Source organism: Bactrocera oleae, chromosome 3 (genome assembly GCF_042242935.1).
Source record: "Bactrocera oleae isolate idBacOlea1 chromosome 3, idBacOlea1, whole genome shotgun sequence".
Classification (NCBI taxonomy): Eukaryota; Metazoa; Arthropoda; class Insecta; order Diptera; family Tephritidae; genus Bactrocera; species Bactrocera oleae.
The window spans coordinates 46868199-46882851 of record NC_091537.1 but is presented as its reverse complement, the minus strand read 5'-3'; the positions used below and the strand labels follow the sequence as shown (position 1 = coordinate 46882851).

At 37.4% G+C, this 14653-nt stretch overlaps 1 protein-coding gene and 1 long non-coding RNA gene across 3 annotated transcripts in view; one reads left to right on the top strand and one right to left on the bottom strand.

The window, feature by feature from the left end:
* Positions 1-8636, top strand: part of LOC138856171 (uncharacterized) — a 36782-nt gene extending 28146 nt beyond the window's left edge. Inside the window, exon 3 of the long non-coding RNA XR_011395229.1 lies at positions 8051-8636. This is a non-coding gene — a long non-coding RNA (uncharacterized lncRNA). The remainder of the gene's footprint in view (positions 1-8050) is intronic.
* Cand1 (Cullin-associated and neddylation-dissociated 1) overlaps positions 1-14653 on the bottom strand; it is an 80312-nt gene that overhangs the window by 31377 nt on the left and 34282 nt on the right. The gene's annotated exons all lie outside the window — the stretch shown is intronic.

Sequence of the window (14653 nt, the reverse complement as noted above, 5' to 3'; positions counted from 1 at the left end):
AACTCCACAAACGGTATAGGTGGAAATACCCTCAACGCAATATAGAGGTCAATGATATGGTAGTTATACGCCAAGAAACTCTACCCCCAAACGAATGGAAACTTGGTCGCATCGAAAAAACCTATCATGGTGCAGACAATAAGACCAAAATAGTTGACATTCGTACTTCTCAAGGAACAATTACCCGCCCAATAACCAAAATATTCACCTTACCAAATAACTAATCTCATTTATTTATAGTGACATGGCTCTTCAAAATAGCATCAAATCAAAATCAGCAGCCGGCAGATCAGCCCAGCCTTCACCGTACGATCACTCAGCGTCACCTGAAGCATCACTCTCCGACAATGAGACCCTGGCTAGACGCTTACATCGCTTTAAAGCGACCCTCTCCCCCATTCGAGAAGAAAGAGGAAGTACCCACCGCACGGCCCGTCGAACTATCACCCATTTATCAAAACACACAAGCGCAAAATGATGTAGCATGTGTAACGGGGAGCATCATTCAACCCTACACAATTACAATACAAAATTAACTGACTTGTATTTGAACAGTTCCAATTTTAATTTCCATATAATTGGATTTACAGAAACTTGGTTAAAACCTCACATTTTTGATAAGGAGATCTTAAACAGCGAATTTCAAATTTTTAGATGTGATCGGCTGAACAGAATCGGTGGAGGTGTTCTATTTGCCGTGCATTCCTCTATCCCATCTGAAAATATTCTTGTTCCAGGGACCGACTCATTTGAATTTAAATGTATTAGAGTATACCTTAATAGTTGCTTTATTTATTTAACCCTATCTTATATACCAACCCATTTGGACTTATCTGTATACATGTAGCATGTATACTTCTTTAATAAATAGTGCTACCTTGATGGCAAATAATGCAGATTCAATAATTGTATTAGGTGATTTCAATTTACCGTGTGCTTCGTGGAAACCTGGCGATGACTATATCGTGCCGATTTGCAATCGGTCATGTTTTAATGAGTTTTTCGAAAAAATGTCCGAGTTGGGTCTGAACCAAATTAATTTGATTCCGAATAAATTTGGCAAATGCTTAGATTTAGTATACGTTAATACCTCTGCAAAGTGTTCCGTTATTTATAGTAATCCTCCTGTTCTACCAGAGGACTCATATCATCCTGCTTTGGAAATATCTGTCGAAATCTCAGTCAATGTACGGGATAATAATCATCAAACTTCGTGCTTCTGTACTCGGTTTAACTTTGCAAAAGCTAATTTTAAAAAGTTAAATACAGAACTTTCTACAATAACATGGCCTAATTATAATGGTGACATTGAATTGAGTGTATCTCATTTTAATAACATTATTATGAAATTATTTGAAAAGTATGTTCCAATAGTAATTGTTAATAAAAGCAAAAGTATAAGTCCGTGGTTTTCGTAAGAGTTATATAAATTGAAAAACAGAAAAACTCGAGCCTTTAAACATTTTAAAAAAACCGGTTCACTTGTCGACTATTCTAAATATTCTCTATTGCGTCGACAATATTTTGACCTAAACAAAAAATGTTATAATAATTACTTAAATAAAGTACAAAAAAATATTGTAAGTAATCAAAAATCGTTTTATGATTTCGTCAACTCCAAACGCAGGATTTCCAAATTTCCGTTCGCAATGAAATACAAATCTATCATTTCAAGTGACAATGATATTATATCCAATATGTTTGCAGAATTTTTCAAGTCAAACTACTGTAATAATTCTTCCAAAACTTTTTCTTATCAGCAAGTGCTGTGTTCGAATACTTTAATTAACGCTCCAATTATTTTTGAAGAAGACGTCCAACTTAATTTAAATAAGTTAAAACCATCTTTTAGTTATGGCACAGACATGATACCCTCATGCTTCCTAAAAAATAGTGCCAAATATATTTACTTGCCTTTGACAAGGATATTTAATTCCTCTCTTAAACACGGTATATTTCCTTCAATATGGAAACAGTCATTTATAATCCCTTTGCATAAAAGTGGATTTAGATCCAACATTAAAAACTATAGAGGTATCGCAAAACTATCAGTTATACCTAAACTTTTTGAAGCTATCATCACTGACCATATAATCTTTTCGATTTCTCCGTTAATTTCCTCATCTCAGCATGGATTTCGTAAAGGGAATTCGACTATAACAAACTTACTTGAATTTGTAAACCATGTATCATTGGGTTTTAGGGAACATAAGCATACGGATGTTATATACACAGACTTTAGCAAAGCTTTCGATAAAGTAAATATCTCGATTCTCATACATTGATCTGCTGGGCTTTCAGCCAAGATGCCTTCAATGGGTATCTTCCTATCTTTATAATAGAACACAACGAGTGATATTTGAGGATACACCTTCTGATACAATTATGTGTTTCTTCAGGTGTTCCGCAAGGTAGTCATCTTGGCCCGATTCTGTTCTTGTTGTTTAATAACGATATCTCTTCAGTAATAGAATTCTCAAACATTTTATTATACGCTGACGACGTAAAGCTTAAATCATACACTTCAACTGAAGAAAGGTGTCTGTTGCAAACAGACTTAAACAATTTGGTTGCATGGTGTGATAGAAATGATTTGCCATTGAATCTCAATAAATGTAAGATGATGTGCTTTTCCCGTAGATCTGTGCATAGATAAAACACCATATTCTAGAGCAAGTTTTTAACTATGTTGATTTGGGAGTTAATATGGACTCTAAGCTCAGTTTTGTTAAACGTTGGTCTAAAGAATTTAAAGATCCGTATATTACTAAAACACTTTATACAATTTTGGTTAGACCTATATTGGAATATGGCTCTGTTGTATGGAACCCTAGCTACCAAATCCATTCTGACAAGTTAGAGTCGGTTCAAAAACAATTTTTACTTTTCGCCTTAGCGCATTTCCGATGGTATGCTAGGGTAAGTCTACGTTTAAAACTTATTAATCTACCTACACTTTCTAGTCGTAGGCAAATGCTTGGCATAATATTCTTAGTGAAACTTTTGAATGGAACTGTTTGCAGTTCTTTTCTCCTGTCTGAAATTAAATTTAATATCCCGGTTCGCCTTTCGAGGCAGTTTAGACCTTTACTGCTAAAATCCTGTAGATCAAATTTTGAACTAAACGAGCCATTCCGCCGTATATGTCATGATTTTAATTCTCATTCCAGCACATTTGACTTATCTGACTCACTTTTCAAAATTAAAGACTTTATTGTTTTCTCTTAATAAATGAAAATGTAACAATTTATTATATTGTAACTTTAGATCTTAGCTGTTGAAATTTTTGTTTCTGTAGCTGAGCAGTTTCAGATCTCAACACTTAAAAAACTCTCTTGCCTTTTCTGACTCGGCTAATTCCGCACGTATGCGGATTGCGCCCCTCGAATTAACGACCCAACCTTACAATCGTGATATAGGTGGCGAAATCTTTAAGAGATTCGAAAACTTAGTCCTAGCCGACCCTATGTTCCACAAGGATGATAAAATCATGATGGAACTGGGAGCAAATTATCTATCGAAAACGGAAGAATTTAAGTTCTGTGTTTCGGATTTATTCGAATATATCGAAGAACATTACGAAACCCACCCCGAAGATGAATTCGTTTATTCTCTGGAAATAAAAAGAGTTGAACTCAATGCTATTTACGACAAGGCGACTTTAAACAAGTCGTACGATGCCTTTGGTAGAACCCCACAAAAACCCGGTGAGACTATTGACTTCTCAAAAGTTAAAGAAAAATTTAAAACAAGTCATCAATTATATTTGAAATGTTTGTGATCCATTAACCAAGCTATTGATGATCTTAAGACCCCAACCCCCACACTAAAAGAACGAGCTTCAGATGAAAACACATCGCGGGACATAGGATCTTCAATTCTCTAACCTGGCCCTCATTCAGAGACATGTTTACGGCCATATATGTAACCAATCAAAAACTTAGTAACGTGGAGAGACTGTTTCACCTAATTCAAAAACCCGAGGAAAAGCAAGAGCCATAGTTAAAAACGCACCATTAACAAATAAAGGTTTCTTGATGGTATGGAGGGACCTGGTATCGCAATACGAAAACAAACGAGTTCAAGTCAACGCGTAATTAAAAATTTTGTTCAATTTACCCCAAGCAAACCAGTAAAGTGGAAGCGATATTAAACACCTTCAGAGGACCGTCAACTATTGTCTTACAAATCTTCATAATGTATACATAGACACGACTAGTTGGGACCCAATCTTAATCTTCTTGTGTGGATTGAGTCAACATAAAACTTTACTTCATCAATTTGAGGACACCCTAGAAGACAACTCTGAAATACCATCATGGAAAACTTTCGACGCGTTTCTCACCCATAGATACAAATCTTTGGAAGCAGTAGGAAATCTAACTGACACCGTCTCAGTTACCCACTCCGACAGTGGGCCTTATAGAAAAGGAAGAGACAGGAAGTTTATTACCTGTCACGCGAACGTCTCTGGAACTTCGAAATTGAGTTGACACGCTAGTGAAACCCCTGTAAGACCCCAATGGCTAAAACTCGACCCGAAACATTGGCCAATTACCCGAAAATCAATCGATACAACACTGGAACTGCGGCCAATCAAGACTTTCGTCAACACAACACAAGAGGATATACTGGATAGATTTTCATCACTACCCAAAGCCATTCGTGTCATAGCATAATAAATATAGATTCTGCTCGAATGCGTCACCCAACAGATCACTACAGCCATACACAAAGTTGGAAATAACTCCAGACGAGTTCAAAACTACCCGCACGAAGTTCATTATTTTAACCCAAAGAAAGCACTTCCAGAAGGAGTATGAAGCTTTAATTAAAAAAAACCAGCAGTTTTAGATCTCAACACTTAAAAAACTCTCCAGCCTTTTCTGACTCGGCTAATTCCGCACGTATGCGGATTGCGCCCCTCGCGCCGGTTGGGCGGGAGGAGGGTAATCGTTGGGTTATTATTATTATTACACGGACACCTCAGGTTGTTCTGCAAAAAGACAACCAAAACAACAAAGAGCGACAAAATACTGCACAAAGACCAAGAGATTCCAACGCTACTGGTCAAGCCGATTCTTATACCCACTGCCATGATAAAAATAAAACACGATGGCAACTGGAATAAAATACGTGCCATAATTAACCCGACCCGAAAGGTAACAATAATTACTTCTGAGCTGGTTCAGAGATTGAGGTTACCGAAAACATACCTCGACTCGCACCGTATATGTAAAATCGTCATAGGGTCACTAACTGATCCCGACTGGCATGTCGAAGTCAACTGTCTTATGACGCAGGAATTACCGACCCAACCCTACAATCGTGATATAGGTGGCGAAATCTTTAAGAGATTCGACCACTTAGTCCTAGCCGACCCTATGTTCCACAAGGATGATAAAATCATGATGGAACTGGGAGCAAATTATCTATCGAAAATGGAAGAATTTAAGTTCTGTATTTCGGATTTATACGAATATATCGAAGAACATTACGAAACTCACCCCGAAGATGAACTCGTTTATACTCTGGAAATAAAAATAGTTGAACTCAATGCTATTTACGACAAGGCGACTTTAAACAAGTCGTACGATGCCTTTCGTAAAACCCCACAAAAACCCGCTGAGACTATTGACTTCTCAAAAGTTAAAGAAAAATTTAAAACAGGTCATCAATTATATTTGAAATGTTTGGGATCCATTAACCAAGCTATTGATGATCTTAAGACCCCAACCCCCACACTAAAAGAACGAGCTTCAGATGAAAACACATCACGGGACATAGGATCTTCAGTTCATCTACCCCCTTGTGACACGGACATATTTTATGGCGACTTCGTAACCTGGCCCTCATTCAGAGACATGTTTACGGCCATATATGTTAACAATCAAAAAATTAGTAACGTGGAGAGACTGTTTCACCTAATTCAAAAAACCCGAGGAGAAGCAAGAGCAATAGTTAACAAGTAAGGAAGGGCTAAGTTCGGATGTAACCGAACATTTTATACTCTCGCAAAGTCAAATGGTATACTCGTTTGAGATTTCTTTATGGATTGGCTGATATTTTCGGTAGAAGGTCAACTATAGGCACTGGGGTCCACATATTTAGTACTTAGGGGCTTGAACAGTTTTGGTTCGATTTAGACAATTTTTGGTCACAAGGTGGCATACTTTAAACGTATTATTCACGCAAAGTTTTACCCCGATATAATCATTGTTGCTTGATATGCATAGTGGAAAGTGAAAGAATCAGATGGAATTGAAAATGGTGTTATATGGGAAATAGGCGTGGTTGTAGTCCGATTTCGCCCATTTTCGAACTATAACATAGAAATATGAAAATAACGTTAAGTACCGAATTTTGTTGAAATTGGTTAAGCAGATCTCAAGATATGGGTTTTCACCTAAAAGTGGGCGGTACCTCGCCCACTGTCTAATTTTGAACGCGGTTCCTATAAAGTCATCTCATACCATCCCAGAGATCAAATTTAATGTCTCTGGCTTGTTTAGTGCTTGATTTATCGCGCTTTTAGTCGTTTTTAACAGTACCGTTATATGGGGAGTGGGCGGAGTTGCCACCCGATTTCAACTATTTTCACATTGTCAATGGAAGTGCTAAAAACATTTGCTTCCAGTAAATTTTGTTATTTTAGCATTAGCGGTTTAGGAGATATGCACATTAAACCTATTAGAGGCGGGACCCCGCCCACCCAAAAAAAATTTAACTGCTGATGCCCCTCCCTAATGTGATGCTGTGTACCAAATAACAGTTTTGTATCTTATTGCGGAGCTTAGTTATGGCAATTTATTTGTTTTTGATTAATGGCGTTTTGTGGGAGTGGTAGTGGTCCGATTATGCCCATCTGCAATACGAACTGTCTCACGGTACCAAGAAACATGTCTACCAAGTTTCATAAAGATATCTCAATTTTTACTCAAGTAACAGCTTGCACGGACGGACAGACGGACGGACAGACAGTCCCCCGGATTTCAACTCGTCTCTTCATCCTGACCATTTATATATATATAACCCTATATCTAACTCGATTAGTTTTAGGTGATACAAACAACCGTTAGGTGAACAAAACTATTATACTCTGTAGGAACAGGCTGCGAGAATATAAAAACGCACCGTTAACAAATGAAGGTTTCTTGATGGTAACGAGTTTAAGTCAACGCGCAAAATTTTGTTCAATTTACCCCAAGCAAACCAGGAAAGTGGAAGCGCTATTAAACACCTTCAGAGGACCGTCAACAATTGTCTTACAAATCTTCATAATGTATACATAGACACGACTAGTTGGGACCCAATCTTAATCTTCTTGTGTGGATTGAGTCAACATAAAACTTTACTTCATCAATTTGAGGACACCCTAGAAGACAACTCTAAAATACCATCATGGAAAACTTTCGACGCGTTTCTCACCCATAGATACAAATCTTTGGAAGCAGTAGGAAATCTAACTGACCCCGTCCCAGTTACCCAATCCGACAGTGGGCCTTATAGAAAAGGAAGAGACAGGAAGTTTAATACCTTTCACGCGAACGTCTCTGGAACTTCGAAATTGAGTTGACACGCTAGTGAAACCCCTGTAAGACCCCAATGGCTAAAACTCGACCCGAAACATTGGCCAATTACCCGAAAATCAATCGATACAACACTGGAACTGCGGCCAATCAAGACTTTCGTCAACACAACACAAGAGGATATACTGGATAGATTTTCATCACTACCCAAACCATTCGTGTCATAGCACATTTATTCAGATTCTGCTCGAATGCGTCACCCAACAGATCACAACAGCCATACACAACGTTGGAAATAACTCCAGACGAGTTCAAAACTACCCGCACGAAGTTCATTATTTTAACACAAAGAAAGCACTTCCAGGGGGAGTATGAAGCTTTAATTAAAAAAAAACCAGCGTACACAGAAAAAGTACAATTTTTACCCTAAACCCTTTAATCGATCCCAAAGGAATAATGCGAGTTAATGACCGCAATTCAGCCGCAAAGCGAAATAGATCTAATAACTTTTTTATTTGCAGACCCTGCAAGGCGGACGGCTCGTATAAATACGAATTAGAGGACAATGCAAACAGCACCAACACATTCCAATAAGAATAAATCAGTAGGCAGGAGCAGATATCAACGCGGACGGACATAAAAAGGCGAGAAAAATAGGTCGCCCCAGGAGCACAACAACAACAACAACAGCAGCACCACCAAAATCTACGCGGGATTATCAACCCACATCAGGATCCAATTAAGTTAATAGTTAATTTATATTATTTAAGTCTAACTTACAAATAACACATAAATTGAATTATACATATAACCCTTAACAAACACACCCATAAATATTGTACAATTAACCCACAAAAATTGTCTATAATATTTATACCCTATATACTCAAATTGATTTATGTTAAATTTTGTTGAATTTTAATATAATAAAATATATTTGGCACACTGGCAAACTCAACGTCGAGTACCCCGACACTAGAAATAAAGATTTGAGAAACTTCCGGCTTAATCATACTCGCAAGAACTCGCACAAAATATAATGGAGGATCTAATGAACTCATTGTTAATCTCTTGGATCTCATAAGTCCAGCAAAGCCTTAATTTTTGATAGGGAAGCTTTAAATCTGCTTTTGACTTTCATTAAGAGTCAGAAAACTCCGATTCGGACAAAGAAAATTAAATCAAAATTGTTGTTATATTCATTTTATGTAGTGTGAGAACTAAATATCCATACGGAATTTAGCCCACACAACACATGAAGAAGCACCCTGTTAAACAAATACAACACTGCAAGTATACAAGAAGAAGGAAAAACAAGACATGCAGATGAAGACATAGCAAGTACTCATACACAACGTATTGGGCTGCAACGGGATAACCACGCCACTTCTAGCAACTCGCCGTTCGTTAAGAGAGAGCTCGGTAGTGAGTTGATCCTCTGACCGACTCAACCCTTAACTTTCGGCCGCCATAACAGTCTCCTGTGGTCCGGGATTATTCTTTCACGGCTATACCGCAGCAGAATCATTGTCGAAGCCTACACGAGCGCCGGCAGAAACATCCGAGCGTCGTCGTCGTAGAATACACGAGCGTTAAGGCACGTGGCAGAACATCACCGTCGAACGCCGACGTATCCAGTCGAACATCATCACCGCAGGGCGCAAACGTAAGGCATCCTTAGTCGCTTAGCACCCAGAGCGCGGCAGAGTAGAAAACGTTATCGTATAACAGCTATTCAACGGAGGCGCGGAGCGGCGGATGACGGTACTGCGGCAAGGAGTGAATGTCTCTTTGCACTGACTTCATTGGACCCTAACCGCGATCCACGCATGGTAATACTATGTGAAGTGCATTTAGAGAACGAATCTTCGCAAGATTTGGCGTCCCGAAAATTCTTATTTCGGTCAACGGCGTCGAACTAGGGGTACGCCAGCAATTCTCTGCACCTTACACCCCTCCAGAGAATCCCTTGGTACGAGTCAACCGGACAATTAAACGAATTATAGCACAACTCAGTAAATCCCGACACCAACGATGGGACGATTTTCTCCCAGAGATCGAGCTCGCAGCGAATACCACGGGGTATAGCCCGGCATTCCTCTTACAAGGACGAGAGCCGCGACTGCAAAAGGCCCTTTTCGACGAAGTTAATATCGGCACAGGTATTTCACCCACGACGCCTGAGGAAAATTCCAATAGGATGCAGGAGGCCTTCAAAATTGTTCAGCAAAATATAGATAGGGCGACGACGGATCAAGACGTAGCAAATGAACCCATGCAATCGAAGAACTAGTTCTCGCGAAAGATCATCACCTCTCTAAAGCCACTGAGGGTTTCGCCGCAAAGTTAGCCCCGAAGTACGATGGCCCGTATCAATTTCTCAGGTACATCTCATCAGTCATCATCCAAACTCGAAAAATTGACGATGGAATGAATAAAACGGTGAACATCAGCGAATTCAAATCATATCACATAGCCCTAACAGTTTAGAAAAAAATAAAAAATATTTAAATGCCCAAATTTGGTGACCAAACGAGACGGTCACATTCATTCAACCACGAGCTGTCAGCAAGGCAAGACATACAGGCCGTTTCAAAAGCAAAATAAACTGTTTATAGCAAAATGTTAATACAAATTTTGAACTGTTAAAAGTTAGTAAAATTTGTTTTGTCACCGACTCCTAAATATTCATTTGTGAAATCGATAGCGTCAAAACTGGTTAAGTCCATATCAGTATGCGAGTGTGTTCTTTCTAACACATGCTAACTTAGCACCTCATGTTTTCTAAAACTGACGTGCATACTTTGGTTTTTGGAATTGGCGAAATAATATTTTAAATTAACTTGGTGCTCCTAGTTTTTTGTGTTTCTACAATATTAAGGCTTATATTAATAGAAAATAAATGCTTTGTGCCCTGTGTATTTGTATTGTATTATTAATTTGTGTTTGTACCTAATAACCTTCTCATAACCTATTTGTGAGAAAATTTTATCTTCTGTAGAGAAAAACTTTATGAAGCAGGGATTGACTGGTAAAAAGAGTATAATTGTCTAAAAGTATGATTCGTCCACTGTTTAAATTGTCAAAGATTAGCTGCCCATACTTTTAATGTTTAATTTTTTTAGCGATCACCGATTTTGTTTTTTCAAGCGTTGGAGAAAAATTCAATTGTAGTTCATATACTTTGAATACAATTGTTGTACAATTGAATTTTCTGCCAAGGAACATATTGTTTTCCCATCCCCAGACTTCACTTCAAATGTCGTCAGAAAACAGAAAGCCTTCACAGATTGCCACCCTAAACATCAATGCGCCAAAGTTGCGAATCTCGTCGAAAGCAATACCTGCAGTGAGCTTTTTAAAGCAACATGTATAAGTTTGTACAAATCTGGAAAGCGTAGTACATCCGAAATTGTTTCAATGGTTGCCACAGAGCCCGAATTAACTAAAAAAATTATTAGAAGTCTTAGTCAAGTATTTCCTTTAAAATATACTGCTGAGTGCTTTGGCCCTTTTTATACCCTGAACAGGGTATATTAAGTTTGCCACGAAGTTTGTAACACCCAAAAGGAAACGTCGGAGACCCTATAAAATATATACATAAACAAGTAAGGAAGGGCTAAGTTCGGATGTAATCGAACACTTTATACTCTCGCAAATTCAAATGGTATACTCGTTTGAGATTTCTTTGTGGATTGACTGATATTTTCGGTAGAAGGTCAACTATAGGCACTGGGGTCCACATATTTAGTACTTAGGGGCTTGAACAGTTTTGGTTCGATTTAGACAATTTTTGGTCACAAGGTGGCATACTTTAAACGTATTATTCACGCAAAGTTTTACCCCGATATAATCATTGTTGCTTGATATGCATAGTGGAAAGTGAAAGAATCAGATGGAATTGAAAATGGTGTTATATGGGAAATAGCCGCGGTTGTAGTCCGATTTGAAATATGAAAAGAACGTTATTTTTGAATTTTCGAATTTGTTCGAAATTGGTTAAGCAGATCCCAAGATATGGGTTTTCACCTAAAAGTGGGCGGTGCCACGCCCACTGTCTAATTTTGAACGCGGTTCCTATAAAGTCATCTCATACCATCCCAGAGATAAAATTTAATCTCTCTGGCGAGTTTAGTGCTTGATTTATCGCGCTTTTAGTAGTTTTTAACAGTACCGTTATATGGGGAGTGGGCGGAGTTGCCACCCGATTTAAACTATTTGCACACTGTAGGTAGAGGTTCTAAAAACATTTGCTTCCAGTGAATTTTGTTTTATAGCATTAGCGGTTTAGGAGATATGCACATTAAACCTATTAGGGGCGCGACCACTCCCACTTAAAAAAAAAATTTAACTGCAGATGCCCCTCTCAACTGTGATCCTGTGTACCAAATAACAGTCTTGTATCTTATTGCGGAGCTTAGTTATGGCAATTTATTATTTTTTGATTAATGGCGTTTGTGTTCGTGGCAATGGTCCGATTACGCCCATCTGCAATACCAACCGTCTTACGGTACCAAGAAACATGTGTACCAAGTTTCATAAAGATTACTCAAGTTACAGCTTGCACGGACAGACGGACGGACAGACAGTCCCCCGGATTTCAACTCGTCTCTTCATCCTGATCATTTATATATATATAACCCTATATCTAACTCGGTTAGTTTTAGGTTATACAAACAACCGTTAGGTGAACAAAACTATTATACTCTGTAGCAACAGGTTGCGAGAGTATAAAAAATGGAAACCAAAAGAAAAGAAATTAGTCTGTCGGAAAGAAAAATTATTATTAAGTTGTGGAAATATGGCGAAAGTTTCAGAAAAATTGGGCAAACTAATGGAAGAACGTATTCTTCTGTTCAGCGCGCCGTAAACAATTTTAAAATAACCAAAATTTTACCGTCAAAACCGCGATCTGGAATATGGTGAAAGTTAACCTTCGAATTTCGTCCACAAAGATTATTGAAAACGTAAATATAACCATTAAAAAAACATTTTGTGCCGAAACTGCTAGAAAAATTTTACGAAAAGCTGGATATCATGGTAGAGATCGCTCGAAATAAACCATATATTTTACTTGCAAACAGGCGAAAGCGCATTGATTTTGCTCATAATTATATAAATAAGTCACCGGAGTTCTGGAGACAAGTAATATTTTGCATTTTTGGCAAAGGGCGACAAATTGTGTGACGCAAGTCAGGAGCTGCCCTTGAAAAACAAAATCTTGTTGGTACAGTTAAACACGGAGGTGGCGGAATTATGTGTGAGGTTGCATGGCGGCTGGTGGTGTGGGTAATCTTGAATTTATTGAATCCACAATGAATTAATGGGGTTATTCGAACATTTTAACAAACAATTTGAAACAAAGTGCAGAGAATCTTGGATTATCTTCAACGTTTTGGTTCCAACAATATAATGACCCGAAGCATACTGCGGAAATAGTTAGACAACCAAATATTGAATTTAATTTTTCTTTATCATTTTCAAAACTTTTGTAACTGATTTTAAAGCTGAACGCAGACTTAATGGTGCCTATGTTTTTTTCTCCTTACACTAAAATCCTATTAATTACCTATTTACATACATTGTGTTTTTAATTCACTTAAAAAATAGTGTCGGGTTTATTGGCTATGTGTATGTAGAAAACTTAAAACTGGGCCAGTTTAAGCACCTTTTGCACAGAATTTGGAACGAAATTCGAGTAGAAGTTGTGCGTGCCGTGTGTACTAGTCAAGTATATATATATAAATAAAACAAGTTTTCATCCTAATTTATATATACATTTGTTAATTTTGCGAAAAATTAGGTGCGACAGTTTTTAGGATTTACGCTGTACATTAAAAACTTATTATTTGCAGAAGTTAGATATATTTACAACGTAAGTAATATATTAAAGTCTGTCGGACTATTGCAGCCAGAGAAAACGTCAGTCGCTTTTAAGAATAAGCGAATAAAAGTATTAAAAATAATAACTAACAAAATGGTCTGCCATTAATTTCGGGCGTTACATTTATTGTACTCTTTAATATGACTAAACTGCAGCTTTGTTAAAATATCGAATCTTCTAATTTTAGTACCTGTATTACCTTAGGTAGCTATGACTACCTCCGTTGGGCTTAGTGGATCTCGATCTCATGTTAGGTAGGTATTGCAGAATCTTTAAGCAAAATATCATCATCAAATCAGTGTCGTTTGATCTGACTCAATCATCCTCGTTGCAGCTCTCTGATATGTAGAAAATGTAGTTCTTAAAAAGACTATTGATTTTATATATTATAAAGTGGAAGAATCATCTGGATATACATACATAACAATAGTATTTTGATAGGAAGTTGCGTGGATGTAGCCCAGCTATCTTACGCCAATTTTAAAATCAACCACATCAAGATAATATTATATAGGGTGTACCGGTATGAAGTGAGCGTTAAGGTATAAATGTATTAGTAGGGAACATTTGTTGTGAACGAGCCTTAATTTTGTTCCTGTTTGGTTGGCATGACATCTGTCAAACATATTCAATAAACGTACAGTCAATGAACAAACAACATCATATTTTTTTATTGTGTTGAAAGTGTCAAATTTGGTACCAGTAAAGGATGATTTGAGGAAAGCATGATTTTTTTGTTTGAATGCTTGTCGAGGCATATGTTGACCATGTTAAAAAGCAACATGCAAAAGATGATTTCAACGATTCAGAGATAATGATTTTGATGTGAGAAATGAAGAACGTGAAAGACCACCAAAAAAGTTTGAAGACGCTGAACTGCAAGAGATATTGAATGAAGATGAGATTTTGAGTCAAAAGCATATGGCAGCCATGTTAAATGTTGCACAACAAACAATTTCAGACCGTTTTAAAGCTATGGAAAATATCCACAAGTCTAGAAAATGGGTGCCACATGAATTGAATGAAAGATTGAAACCCGAAAAAACCCTTGTGAAATTTTGCTTTAAAGACACAAAAGAAAGTCAGTTTTGCATCTAATTCTTACTGGCGATGAAAAATTCATTTATTTTAAGAATCCTAAAAATGTATTCCTCGTATTCTATAATAGAACAAACTGATGCTACAGTTCATTCTTTAAAAAAATAATAACCAAAATGCGAAAACTGTGATATAACGAGCT